The sequence below is a fragment of the Neophocaena asiaeorientalis genome, unplaced genomic scaffold (genome assembly GCF_003031525.2).
Source record: "Neophocaena asiaeorientalis asiaeorientalis breed wild unplaced genomic scaffold, Neophocaena_asiaeorientalis_V1.1 scaffold191, whole genome shotgun sequence".
NCBI lineage: Eukaryota > Metazoa > Chordata > Mammalia > Artiodactyla > Phocoenidae > Neophocaena > Neophocaena asiaeorientalis.
This window is the reverse complement of record NW_020175105.1, coordinates 3,299,115-3,314,784: the sequence shown is the minus strand read 5'-3', so window position 1 is coordinate 3,314,784 and position 15,670 is coordinate 3,299,115. Positions and strand designations below refer to the sequence as shown.

The following is a 15,670-nucleotide window of genomic DNA, read 5'->3' as shown; positions in this document are numbered from 1 at the left end:
CACTAGATTTCAAAAGTTATTCACACCTTTGTGTAAATTCAGTTGTATAAAGAGGGTACATTGCAGACTGTTTTTTAAAACACTTTATTGAGTTAGGCTGTACTTATCTAATATACACAGCTTAATGAGTTTTGAGATAAGTATTCACATGTAGAAATATCACCACATTCTATGTCATAAACATACTCAACACCTCCAAAAATTTCCTCCTTCCTTCCTTATATGTTATTATTTTTTATAATAAGAATATTTAACATAAAATCTACCCTTTCAGGAAAATTTTAAGTATACAATACGATATTGTTAACTACAATCTCCATGCTGCACAGTAGATCTCTAGGATTTATTAATCTTATATAATTGAAATTTTGCAAGATTTGGCTAATTAATCCCCATTCTCCCCTCCCAGCCCCCAGAAACCACCATTCTACTCTCTGCCTTTTTAGAGTTTGACTATTTTAGACTCCTCCTGTAAGTGGAATCATGTAGTACTTGTCCTTCTGTGTGGGACGTATTTCATTCAGCACAATGTCTTCCAAGTTTGTCCATGTTGCAACAAATGGAAGAATTTCCTTCTTTTTTAAGGTGGTATAATATTCTGCTGTATGTATATTCTACATTTACTTTGTCCATTCATCCATAGGTGGACACTTAGATTGTTTCCATATATTGGTTATTATGAATAATGCTGCAATGAATCTGATCTGCCTTCAAGCTCCTGATTTCAATTTCTTTGACTATATACCCAGAAGTAGGATGGCTGGATTATATGCTAAATCTATTTATAATATTTTTAGTAACTTGCATACTATTTACCATAGTAGATGTACCAGTTTACATTCCCAACTTTGCAGAGTTTTTCTGCAGAAGTGATTCCATGAGCTTGGAGCTTGTCAGCAGGTACTATATGTTGGGCAGGATATGTGACAGTTTTTAGCAGTGGTGTTAAGCCACAGGAGCCAACAGATAAAACATGATTCCATTTTTATATGTTTTAAGTAAAGCTTTATTTAAAATTCTAGTAAAAATGATGTCCAAAAAGAATATCTGCTTATTAACCAGTGTATATGTGGGACAATGTGCAGAAACAATTTTAAATTCAAGTGCCATAGATAAAGAGAAAGCTAAAATATGAATATTCTCATCCTTCTGATATGACATTTTATATCATGAAAATAAGTTCTTATCTTTAGCAACAATTGAAAAGTAGGAAGTGATCTAGTGGTGACTAATGATAATGTCTTTATTTTTTAAAGAGTAGAGTAAAATATGGATAGAAAACATAGGAAAAATAAACAAATGTTGTCATGCATTGAATTTCTTTCAAATATTCATTTCATGACAATCCACTGATACAGTCATAATATTTGAATATTTCCTATTTTAATTTTATGAATATTTAATGTTCAATTAATTAATGCTTTTGTTTATTTAAAGAAATGGAACCATGTTTTATATGCAGTTGATTTATTATACAGAAACAAAAGTTTTTTACTAGCTATATTTTTAAAAAGAAGTTACAGCTACCATTTTGGGTTCTCTCAATTAGATTACATCTCTTTCTCTTCGTTGGTTTTGAAAGATTATTTTTATTTAAAGTATAAAGATTTGATAAATCTTGCTTCTCTAATGAAATATTTAATGCAGGTATATTACTAATAGCTATTTAATTAACTGTACATGAGTCCTGAAATGATACATGCTGCAAAATTTGTAGAACCCAGGAAAAACTCAGACTATATTCAGTTATTTGAAAACATCAAAAATTCAGGACATCAGTAAAAGTGTTTACTTTATCATGACAAATAGGTATGTCACATCATATCATAACCTTAGAGGGTTGATGGCTACAAAGAAATATATCATTTATATCCCAATTCTATTAGACTTGACATTTGGGAAGTGACAAATATATCTTTCATGTGAAAACTATGATGGCAAAGATTTTCCATCATAAAAGAAGTGTGAAGTTGACATTGTTATTTCTTTTGAGAGGACCAAAATCATCTATTCACCTGGATCCAGCAAATGTTAAGATACAAACACAAAAGGCACAAAAGCCACTGACAAATTGTTGGGCTGTGATTTTCCACTTGATTACACAGAATGAAGTGGGGATGGGTGCCATTGTAGCTTAGGAAGCATAACTATAAGAGGAGTGCCAACTAATACACAGGCAAAACACTCACTTCTCAGGAATAACCTAGGAGAAAACCAAACTTTGGACCAGCTTTTAAGTGTCCACCAGAGCATCCAGGAGGCACATTCAGTCTGGACCTGGGCCACACCCTGGCTCTCTTCCCTCGCCTGATGTTGATTTCAGCTCATCTTATATATTTGGCTGCTGACTCTGTCATCTGCTATCCAAGTCCTGTATGTTACCAAGACTTTCAATCAGACCTTTTCTAAAGGACTTTCAATCAAATAGGTCACCAAGCTGAAACAACAAACAAAACGTACAGAAACTAGGACACAGGAGGCAAAGACAGAAAGAGTCACCCAGATGGATCAAATCATGACTTGGTGATTTTGACTCAGGAAATCTCTCAAGTTCCTGTAAAAAGGACCATGTATGCTATTTCCAATGGGCTTGATATACCACACTGGATCAAGGTTTTTAGTGAACTTTTATTTTTAAGAGTAGCATTTACTTTGTTTGATAACTCCAAATTTCATAAATGTACATTGTAGATAAATTGTATACAGTAAATGTATCAAATACTAAATAAAAGTTATCCAAAATCCTGCCACCATGAAAATGTCTTAATAATTTTGATCTATTTACATGCACACAGAATAAGGTTTGAATTCACTCTCAGAACATCAATGTGCAGAAATATAGAATATGATTTTGCAACTAAGTTCAACTATAAGAGGGAAGAACAAATCTGATTCCATATTGGATCTGTTTCTTTTACCTTAATGTTTGTATTCTATTGCTTTTGCTTCCAGTTAAGAATGTTGCCTATAGCCTGAAATACACAGGATAGCCCATTCTCAAGGCTCTGACTTTTAAGGGACAACACGTTTCCATTCACATAGAGCCAAAAAAGTTGTGGAACAGAGAATAAAGTTTACAGAAACATGGTGTCCTGACCTACCTGGACAGCTGCAAGAACAAAGGATTCCAACACCAAGAACTTTGTAATGATCAACCACACCCCTCCCTTACCTGGACTTTAAAAATGTTTTGCTGAAACCCTTTAGAGAGTTTGGGGTTTTGGGGGGGTATAAGCCACCCATTCTCCTTGCGTGACCCTGCAATAAATTCTCTGCTCCAAACTCCAACGTTTCTGTAGTGTTTGGCCTCACTGTGTGTCGGGCACATGAACTTACATTCAGTAGCACAACTTTCTCATGAGCTCCTATACCTTCTCGATAGAGTAAATTACTAATTTTCTTGAAGTTACTTTCATCATTTCCAAATTACATCTTAGTCTTGTCCTGGTAAAATCGGCCTCTTTTGAAGAATCAGTCAGTTTTTCAGGGTTCCTTTTCCTTCTTTCTTCTTTCGCTTGCCCCTGAGTCCTGGTATATCCCAGGGAGGCTCACATGAGATCTTGTCCTGAGAGAAGCAACAGGGTGGAAGGCTCACACTCCTGAATGCTGGAGCACAGGTGTGTTGTCTCACATGTTGTCACTCTTGCAGACAATGGTAGGAGCTACAAAATCAGAATTGGGGATGAGAAACAGCTCGGCAGACTGAAGGAAAAGAAGGGAGGATGAGTTAAGCCTGGCCACGCGTGACTCTGCTTCACCTGAGGAGCAGGTATGGATTTTGTCTCTGTTTCTTGGATAGAAAACACTGGCCCAGAGAGGTGTCACCAATGAGTGAACTACTTAAGCTCTCGAGGACACCAAAGGCCTCATAAATATCCAGTGTCCCATGGACATGGCTCCTCTTGGTTTTACTACCATTCCCCTGCTCCGTACTCTTATCTAAACCTGTCGGCGTGTCTCATGGATTGATGCTTACTGAGTATCTACATTTACTATCGAACGTATACACTTAACACGTTTTATACTTTTCACCTACACCATTGTTTGACTTGTCTTTGGTGGCACAGTTGAACTTTCACAACTTGTTCAGTGAACACACCTGATGTTTGGCTCCTTAGCTAAATGTGTCTCTAACACTAGCTCATAGATATTTTCCTGACACTTGTAATGTTTAAAATATGTTCCAATATTTTTAACCTGTTTCCAGAAAAGTACCAGCAGTCCTCTTCAGAGTTACAATTTATGGTAAATAAATATGAAGATTTTGACAGTTTCATTGACTCTTCTCCATAGACCACAGGAAAAAACAGTGCTCTTTCTACAGATGCTGAGACAACTGGTGAGCTCAGGGAAAAAAATCTGCCAAACTGAGAAGATTTGCAATTCAAATGCTTTTCTTATCGAAATGTGTAAATATTTCAGCCCAAATGCTTTTAGGATGTTTTCAATTTGTCTTTTTCAGAGATTCTATCTTCATAAACGTTATTACACAACAAAATTCATCAAATACCTTATCAATTTGTCTTGCTTTTGAAGGTTTCCTCAATTTTTGCAAAATCATAGATCCTTTTAACTTCATTCTAATTGGCTATAGAATGCAATTTGTTGAATTAAAGATTGACATTTCTTCAGAAGATTCTTCCTTATGGTTTAGACATTCCAAAGTAATTCTTGTATATCACCTGCTTTATTACTTTGTTTAGTTCCTCCCTGCATTTTTTTTTTTTTTGAAGCTAATTGTTGTCTTTCTCTTTGCAGAGTTTGTTTTCAATGTTCCCTTTTTTCTTTCTTTTTTTTTTTAAATTAAGTCATGTATTTTTAAAACCAAACCACTAGGAAAATATATCACAGTCTTGAAACAGCAAGCAGACAGGCTATATTATCATTTCAAGTAATAAGCTGGTAAAAACACAAGGTCCTTAATAAAACGATAAGGTGCCAGAACTGGGGCAAGAACAACGCGTGTCGCAAAAGTAGTATTTGGTAACGGAAGGATGTCCCATTTTTTGCTCTAAAGGAGTCACAGCTTGCCCCTGAGTTGCTTACTTTTTCTCCTTTGACCTTCGTGTTGCCAAGGGATTGTTTCAACAGAGCTCTGTTATCACAGGGGGCAAAGTAAGCGATACTGGGTTTAGGCTTTCATTCTATTTTGTTTTATGAAAACCAGATTTTTCCAAAGCCAGTACTTCATAACTGTCTTAATTAAGCAGCTAACAATTCCTCTTTCACTGTTCATTCTTGAATACTAGAATACAGCACAGTCAAAATCCCCTTTCCCTTCAACGGTGAGTGTCACTGCAAGATTGTCTTGTCACTCGGCTGACTCTGCTGCTGACAGCCTCAGGGCTCATCATGGCTGCCAGTCAGAGGGAAGGTTTGCTTCCCCTACCAGTGTGATAGTGCTTCTTTTATTTTTTCAGGGTCTCCAGGCTGAGAGATGTCATGTGTGAGAATTTTAAGAAATGTGCATCCACATCCTGACGGCCAGAAATGAATATCCGCAAGGACCCTTTCAAAGTTTTTATCGAAACTACCTCTCCCAACTCTACATCTTAAAGTAGCTTCATGCCCTTGTATATAAAAGAAAACCATGCAAAACAAATCCCCAGAAACCCCCTTTCCCCTTCTAAATTAATGACTTCATGGATTTTGTTTTATTTCCAGTTTGTGGGAAATGTTGTAGTGATCCTTCTGGTAAACAGGAGGTTGGCAACAAACAGAAACACCTCTCCTCACACTCCACCAGCTCATAATCAGGTCAGATGAACCTGCCAGCCTGTTGGTATCTGTGTACTAAGAGAATCTGGTACCTTGGAGGGCTCTGGTTTGGTACAAGGGAGACTCCCTGTTACCAGGATAAGCACTTGCCACGTGAAATTCAGGATCACAAAAACTCTCCTGTGCTATCTCTGACCCCAATTTTAGCACCAGGTTTTTTCACTTTCTAGGTTTCAAACACAAAGGAACCAGTGTCCAGAGGCAAGTGATATAGGCCTTAAACTTGCTGCCATCCTTAATTTCCTCATTCATAAACTTTCCTTAGAAAACCCAAATCCCCATTTCTCTTTTTAAATAGACTCCTGCCTTCAGCCCCGGTGGCCAATCGCAGACATCTATTTCCCAATGGATGAGAGCCACTCCTTCATCTTCTTGGTTATGGTTGGGATGAGGTTCATGTGGTCATCCACACATGTGGTCACGCAACTCTCCAGCTGCCGCTTCACCTGAAGTTCTTTACTCCCCGCATCAATTGAATCTTTGGCTTTGTCGTTGCAATGCATAGTGCACCGGGCCAGGCGGTCCTGGAACTTCTCCAACTCGCTGGTCACCAGGGCCTGGGCTTGAGCCAGAGGTGCATGGCAGCACTCAATGCACTGGTGCACTTGGTGCTGGATGCCTGGCTGTCCTCACAACAGCCGGCGCTGCACCGGAACATGAGGGCTTGCATACATGTGTATGAGTATGTATATAATATTTATAATAACCACATAAAATCTACAGTTTTATCTTTTATCAGTAGAATAGTGTAGCTGGTTTGAACATAGTATGAATTGTATTTTTATAACAACCAATTCAAGTGCATTTCTGCTCCAGAGGTTTCTTAATATAGTAAGAACACTGTTTTTTTTCCCATGATGCTGTGAATCACCAAAATCTGTATTTGGATTTGTTTGCCATAGAAAAAAAAATTTTTTTTTTAATATTGAACTTTTCATCTGATTTGACAATACCATTTGTGATACTATTTCACCTTTAAGAAAATAAACATCTGAAAGCTTTCTTTTGATTCCATAAATTGCCTGGAAAAAATCAAAAATGTAGTAGAATTTATTGATTCTTTATTTGAAACAACAGATAACACTGATATAAAAGTTATCATTTAAGTCTTTGCAATGTTTTTCTAATAACGGAAGCTACATGGTAACAGACTTCTTTTTCTTCTTCTTATATACACAAGAAAACTGAAAATGAAAATCAGCAAAATTAATCTGGAAGAAGATTGCACAAGTTAGGTCACAACTGGCCATTTACTACAGGGCTGGTGGGGATAGCTGTGCCAAGTTAGGTGTCAGGTCTGCCCTCTGCTGGAGCCTGAGTTCAGTTTGCTTTACCAGAAAGTCCCCTGCGTGCTCTTCTTAAGAGAGAAATGTTAGCTCCACTGGGTCCGGAAAGGGCCGGAGAAGGAAGAAGGGTCACCACTGCTCACTTTTTGGATTTCACATAGTGTCAAAAAGACCACTCTGCTGGTCACAGTGTTATCTCACACACCATCAACCAGACGGTAACATGATGAAATATGGAACAACAAAAGTAAACCATGATTTATGGTCACTCTAGTTTTAATGGACATGAGTGGACCTTGTATCTGGGTTCCCACGTGAAGCTGCCATCTTGGAGTGAGCCATGCCCTCGGTGAGGGTTGAAATGTAAATACAAATAATAATAGTAATAGTAATCCCACAAAAAGAGGCATGAGGGGAATGTGTCCATCTTGGAGTGGCTGTGTGTGTGTGTATGTGTGTGTGTGTTGTGTGTGTGTGTGTGTGTGTACACACAATCCATTCAAAGCCATACTGCAAGTCATCTCTCATGTGAGTTTGGAGCCTGAATCATGATTCTTGCATGGTCTTATACAAGCAAACAGACAACCCCCAAAACAAACAAAATAAGTCATTTAATGTACAATAGTGCAAATATGATTGACAGAAGAAATTCCTCAAACGTAAAAAGGATCCAGAATATGAATTCACATTTCAAATCAAAGAATTACAAAGAAGGTAGTAAAAGTCCACAAAATCAGGCTTTTTTAATGGCCACAGATTCTGGAATTATGAGGTACAGAATAGAAAATAGATAGTTAATATGTTTCTAGAAATAAAAGGGGAAATGAAAACCATTAGTAATGAGAGATGATAAAAATGTCTGGAAGAATTGAAAATCACCAGACAAAATGCATAGAAATGGAAAATGTGAAAATCAATAAGATATTCTAAATGAACTTGTTTAACAGCAGAATATGTACATTTAAAGAGAAAATCAATGGACCAGGAGGTAGATTTACCAAGATAAAGTATGCAGAGTATAACACAGAGAGACAAGGAGATGAATCAAAGAAGGTAGAATACAAAAACTTTAATATCTCACTTAGGAGATTTCCTGCAGAGGAGATTATAGGAGTTGAAGGGAATGGCAAAGAAATAATGACTGACATTGTTCTAGATGTAAATATGGAGAAATTCACTTTTCATGATACTGAACATACTATAAATTATATTTTTAAAAATTGGTATAGTTGTAGGGGTATACAAATAGACCATGAAGCAAAATACAAAACTCTGAAATAGATTCATGCTTGCTTGTATGAAAACTTGACATATGATTGAGAGGAGTTTTCAGATCTGTGGGGAATGGACAGACCACACCAGAATGATGTGACAATTATTATCCATCAGATTATGGAGAAATCACCCAGATCATGTGATAACAATGACTTAACTGTCTTGAAAAAAGAAGAATCTGGATCCATGGCTAACAAAATGCCTAAAAATATATTCTAATGAATAAAAGCAACAAAGATAATCATACTTATTATGAATTTAACTACTATTATGAGAAGACAGGGGAACATATAAAGCATCATATAAAATATACCAAGAGAGCTCACCTGAGGCGGGCAAGGTGCAAATGTCACCTAAAGTAAGATTTCAAGGTTGATGGACTTTAAGGGATCATGGAAGGTGAAGTGGTAGTGTTTCAGGAAGTGCAGAGCTCTAAGTGGGAAAAGCACAATATACACGGATCAGAACAGAGTTCCCCAATGGTTAACTTGCATTTCTTTGGTTTCTAATATTTTTCATAAGCTTATGAGTCATTTATATTTCTTTTTTGATACTAATATATCTCCTTGTAATCCTGCTCATTTTCTTATACTTAAATCATAAAACAAACATTTAATATAACTGTCAAATTTTAGAAAAAATGGGTTTTCTTGAGAGTTCAGGGTTCACCTCTAGAGATATCAGGACATTGGTGGCGTCACTCATATCTCCAAAAGGGGAGGATCTGTAAGAGAAGATGGGTTCCCGAAACTCAAACAAGTCACCGGGAGGGGTTGGTCACCAAATTAATAAAACAAATCAGCTTGAAATGCCAGGTATATATGGGAGGGTAAGAATGTTGTTCAGAGGTAGAACAAGGTAAAACATGGTAAATTTGTTCAAATGTTAGTTTTACCAATGTGTTAGCCATTATTGTCTCCCTATTATTCTGAAGTGCTTGTTTTGGTGACATAAGTGCATTATGTAAAAGAAGATTCAGTGTTGTATGATCAGAGTTGAATTTCACTATTAACTCTGCCCTTGTGTCCTCTGCAATCTCAGTGGCACACCTGTTCAGGGCATGACATTCAGGTGTCCTGTGTGTGCTCCAGGACAGACCCCATGGTAAGCAGTCGGAAAGCAATGCTTGTGCAGCCCCCAGCTGGAGTTTGACCTCTCCTGGTAAAGAGAAGATTCTCAATATATTTATGGTAAATGAATTAGTATTAGATGGATTTAAATCATAATACCAATAGATCATACATTTCTTAGGAAAGACTAAATTGAGTAAGAGATTATGTATGTTCATAAAATGATGTATGTGTGTGTGTGTGTGTGTGTGTGTGTGTGTAGAGAAAGAGAAACAGAGAGACAGTCATATTTAAAATAAATACATAAAACTCACATATGATCTTCCAGCCAACAAGAGCATGTAGAACAGAAAGGAAAGCTTTACTCCCAGATCTGATGTGGCATAAGTAAACCCAGGTATGCCAATATTTATGCACTAGCTCATTTATTTGTTAGATGTTGATGTAAGATTGTGAGGAATATACCTGGAATAGTTTTAAGTTCTTATTTATATTGACATGACACTAACATGGTGACTTATTCACAAGGTTATTATGGAAATTTAAAATGACAAATGCTCTGGTCTTTAATAAGCTCTTAATATATAGCAGCTGTGATTATCTCTTATTCCTTACTACATGTCACAAATATCTCTCAAATTTCCCCAGCCTCTGAGAAAATGTACCATTCCATGTAGGCTTGGGGATATGATCCCAAGCCTCACTTCCTGGCCATGTCCTCTGCCCAAGAATCTCCTTCAAGAAACTATAGACCCAATATTTGTTTCCTCTTTAAGTTCATATGTTGAATCCTAATGCCCGATGTGATGATATTTGGAGGTGGACATTTGGGGTGATTAGGTCATAAGAGTGAAGCCCCCAAGAATGGGATCAGTGCCCTTATAAGACACCCCAGAGAGTTCTCTCACCCGTTCAGCCATGTGAGGACACAGTGAACCAGTAAGTAGGTCCACCAAACCTTCTTGTGCCTTGATCTTGGACACCTCAGCATCGAGAACTGTTAAGAAATAAAATTCTGTGGTTTATAAACCACCCAGTGCATGGTATTTTGTTATAGCAGCCTGAAAGGACTAAGACACCATTCAAAATGTACAGAACAGATGATAAAAGTAGAATTTTACCATATTTTTCAAAATTTCTAATCTGTACTACTGCACATAAATATAAAAACAGTCCATGAAAACAACTAATAAATATCAATCTAAGAAAGAAACAGAAAAATTTATCTGAGCCAACGTGAGAATTCTATCCCAGGAGACAATCCTTCAGAAAGCTCTGAGGACTGTTCCACTCATTAGAGGTCAAAGCACAGTTATATACATTTTGGACAAAGGCTTATACATCAAATGATGTAATGACAGTTTATACAATCCAGATCTGCATGTGGAAAGTGAGTCCTGGGTCATCATGACCCCTGACAGGATTAAGGAGGAAGGCTATCTCCTAAGGGGTTGTGACCCTTGATGAGACTAAGAAAGAAGGTTATCTTCCAAGGAGGTCTGGTTAATGCAGATGCACACCCCACATTAAAAGGGAGAGAGGAGTTCCAATCAGTCAGAGAAAATTTTTATGTTTAAATTTTTCATGTTTTTCCATAAAATATGAATTTATTTCATCAAAACTAGTATGTTTACACTTTCTTAGATTTACAGTTTTATAGACTGATCTGAATCCTCGTTTGGTAGTCTATGTTGTCATCAGTAGGTACATTTTTGACTAATCTAATACTAAAGTTCTATCAGTTCCAAAAAAACCCTCAACCACGGCATTAAAGGAAATACAAGTATCTATCATGTGCTTTTCAAAAAAATCTTTTTATAACATGAAGTAGATTGGGGTAGTTGTTGTTATCATACACCCAGAACGACTGAAAAATCAGAGGCTCTAAAGAATATAAATCCATGCCTTCCATGAGATCACTCAACTAATATATTTTGTGATCCTACATCCCGTGCTAAATTTGCTTGTAAATAATTCAGCCTTTTAAAGAATGTTTGTACAAATGTAAAGTTGCAGAACCAAGTCTTAATCATGCATTCACTCTATCTGCCCTTGATTGGTGGGGTAAAAAGGGGGGAGAAAACACAAACATTTCAGAAATGGAACTTAGAGAATTAGTTTAGTACCATTATTTGAATAATTAGATACCCTGCCAGCACTGTGTTGATCGATAAGCAAATGTGGCCTAGACATCTCCTGTGTGAAACAATAGAAACTCTTTTTTTTAAGGAAGCAATACAAAGTCACTGCAGTCAGGCCAAGCAGAGGAATCAGTAGCATCATTCCAGGAAGGTTAGAGCTGCCGGCTCAGAAACCTTCACCAGCAGGAGCACCAAGGAGAACAAGGCTGCCCCTTCACGCAGCATGACTCTCCCCATTCAGGCCCAGCCCTTTCTGCACACAGCTGGAGTTGACCATGATGGTGCATTTTCCAGACATGTGCTGGAGGTCACCTCATCAACCCAGGAGGGCCTCATCCGTGGTGGGCGTAGCCAGGGCACAACCTCAACGTTGGAGTAAGGAGCACGGAACAGCCAAGTCTGCACCACCTGCTCCACAGCACTGCTGAACTCAGGTGAGAAGCAGAACAATGGCTGGAGGTTCAGACATCATGGACCCTTGGACCAGCTGCGGTTTCTTTGTTTTTGCTTCTCAGTGCAATTCTCTTCAAGCGAATGATACATTCTAATGTGCTCATTTTAAAAATTCCCTTTACTTGGTATTTATAGCTTCTAATACACTGCCTCTGTAAGTGACGGCACACAAACAAGTTTTACCTCATTTGCTTGTTAATTGACTAGAAGGGTCATCAGTTAAGACATAAGCCATTTCTTGTTCATAACTTCACATTGTACCTGGAAGCACTTGGAAATATCGAGGTCTGCCAGTCAAAACATTTTCAAATGGAAACTCATAAATCATGTATCTTGTCACATTCTGAAGACCTTATTTGCAGAATCAGCAGTACTTCCTGAAAAAGTATTACAAAGTCACAGTTTGCCACATTCATCCAAGTTAGTTTATCGAGCCTGTTATTGGCAGTAATGTGTTACTGATTACTAGCTATAGCAATTCTGATACCAACCCCAAACTTACTTTCCCTCCTGTCTCCCCTTTGTCTATATAAGTACCTCAACATCATAGAATTATGCTATTCTTTTAAAATATTTAATACCGTACCCAATCTTTACCATATAAAAGCACTTATTTTTGTAAAACAAGTGTTCTGAGACTAAGAACTCCTGACACACAAAATTTATAACTTCTTAAGAAGTTATAAAATTTATAACATCTTAAGATGTTATAACATCTTAAGAAATTTATAAATTTATTTATAACATCTTAAGAAAAATGTAGGTGACCTAGTTGCTTATTGAACATATTATCTCGCAAAATATTTTAAGATGCCTGTATGAATTATTTCAAACAACTCAATACATTTTCAAGGTAGCCAGAATCGACTGCCAATCTTTGATTTCATATTAAATGTAGAAAGCCCGAATAATGATTGTTTGTTTTAATATATTGTTCAAATGATTAAAAATTGGGAATAATGAGCCGCTTGTATAATCATGCCTTTTTCTAAATTGTAGGAGAATGTTTTCCTTTCATGCCCAATGCAAATTTATTGACATTTATAAATAAGAAATGAATTATTTAAATTATCTGAAAATTATAAGAATTTCAGACATCTCTTCTTAGTAGCATGTAAAATAGTCCTCATTGTATTTAGGTGTAAGTGTAATTATTTTCCCCGTTAGCAGATCAGAAAGCAATCCATACCTCAGTGGGATAAACACACACCATGAGTTAGCAGACTGTGGTTTATAGCAGTGATCAGTAGGACAGCAGGGCATTTAATACAATGCCTCAAAGCATCAGCCACAAAGCAGTTAGCAATGTCGCAGCTTGCACAGGGAGGAGATATACTCAGGTAGCTGATGAAATATACCTGGCCCAGAAAAATAACAAAAGAGTAACAAGCACATATGTCAAGGGACTGCTTCTGGCAACTATCCAAGGTCACTAGGTGAGCACTATCAGTAGTGTTGACACATGGACCCCATCCTTATCCCCAAGTACCAGAGAGTATTATGGCAGGAATATAATCCTGACCCCCTTACGAACACCTAGCAAAGAATAGTTCTTTAAGTTTAATAGAAAACATATAGTCATTAGGTGCCATGCATTCAAAGTTAAGCTTGTATAAGTCTTAGGAAAAACTTGGCTATTTGGGGGAGCATTTATTCTTTGCCTTAATTCACCAGGCCATGAAGATTAGAAATGGGGTGTCCCTGCTATCTTAGATTCCAGAGTTTCTGTAGTATCTACTGCCTGATATTTGTGGCTGCATTGAAATCAAAGTGAGTGCCTTAATGACCACACCACTAAAACTTTGGGGTTGTTCAGATTATGATACATCATCTAAAGGGGAGAACACTGCCCCTCCCATCCCTGGGGACAGCTATATACCTCTTTCTTTGACATAATTTCTTGATCATTTTCTGTTTTTAAGATTCTGGTAGGCTGTTGGCAGAGTCTTATTTGTTTTTTTCCCCAGCAAACAAACTCCTCACGTGGAAGAACACAATTCCTCCTAGCAGCTTTATTTTCTAACTTTTCTATAAAAATGTAGAGTATTCTCCTAATTTTCAAGGAAAATATTAATGGGGTAAATATATTGCTTCATATGAATTTGAATAATGTGTTATTCACCTGAAAATGTTACTATATCAAACTTTTACTGAATTCTTCTTTTATTCATACTTGGAAAATAACATAAAGGCAGACTTAATGAGTGTGGGGTTCTGAAAAGAGGATTATATTGATAATGACATTCAACTTCTTAAATTTGTGTAGGCAGAGTTCATGAACACTGCATATTCAAACACCAAAGTTGTTTAGAATAAAGTTTTGCACGTGTGAAAATGTCAGCCTCTGTCAACAATAAAACTAAGCAAGTGTTCTTTTCATTCATTCATTCATTCAGTGCTTACTGAACATCAAATATAAGACAGGTACTCTGATCTGGTGAAAAGCAGTGAATAGAATATAATAATTCCTTGCTTCCAGGGACTTTACAGTCACACGGGAAATAGGTTCTACAGTAGTTAATAGTTAGTGTGTGCATACTTTGTGCCAAACACAGTTTTTAACATTGTATAAGTTACTAACTCACTTAATTTTCACAACAGCAATATGAGATGAGGACCATTTTATCATTGATTCTCAGTGAAGAAAAACAAATATACAGAACAGATATGTAACCTGTCCAAACTAATGAGTGATGGAGCACAGCTTTCCATCCAGGCAGCCTGACTTTTGAGCCTGACTGCCAACCCACTGCTCTCTAGTGTCTGTTCTTTAAAAAAAACAAAACAAAAACCAAACAAAAAAAACTGCTCACCTACCTGTAGGGTTTCCCCTGGTGTTTGGTAATGGGAGCTTTATCTGCTGAAGTGTATGAATGGTGTTACATTCTGTCTGTTGCAGGTTTTAATGGCACATAAGGGGTTACAGATATGAACAGAGAGAAGAACTGGAAACTATTTATTTATTTATTTTTTTAGCCAACTGGGTATGTGTGTTTGATGTGTTGATTGCAATGCTAGGGCAAACTTCATGGCAGGAAGTTAGCAAGATCTATGATGCTGCTCATAAGAGTTGCAACCCTGTGAGTGCCAATCAAGCTTTGTGCTCAGAATGGCTAGAAGATATTGGCTAAAGAATATGGTCTTGACCTCTACCATCAAAGAGCAACTGATCTGAAAGACAGCAGAATATGAACATTTTCTTTGGATAAAGCATCACCTTCAGCCAGTGAGGGTCTCTGAGCAGAGATACTGTACAAACATTATTTTTTCCTAACTACCTTTTGATGGGAATGAATTACTACTGAATTATAACATTTTTAAAGCCTTGCTCTTAACTCAATTTTCTTTTATGCAGTACATTGCATTTTCATAATTCAGGGAGACATCTTGAGGATTGAAGAAACATAAGTTTCCCTTTCCCATCTTTATGCCCTGGAGAGATATATCTGCCTTCAGATTCCAGAGTAAATATCAGTCATCTGAAACCTTTTTGGGGACCACAAAGCTACTATTGCATCAATATACTCCTTTATGATACTTTAGGAACTACTGTAAGGCAAGGGTAATAAAAACTCCAGCAAGAAATTAGCATTGTGTAGGCATGTCTTTTAAAGCATAGTCTCTCACACTGAGGATACAGTCCCTGGTGGGTGACAAGGAGATCCCA

At 37.0% G+C, this 15,670-nt stretch overlaps 1 pseudogene; it reads right to left on the bottom strand.

Annotated features, from left to right (window-relative positions):
* Positions 1-6,113: 6,113 nt before the first annotated feature.
* LOC112412711 (protein FAM136A pseudogene) lies at positions 6,114-6,448 on the bottom strand (annotated as a pseudogene).
* Positions 6,449-15,670: the final 9,222 nt, after the last annotated feature.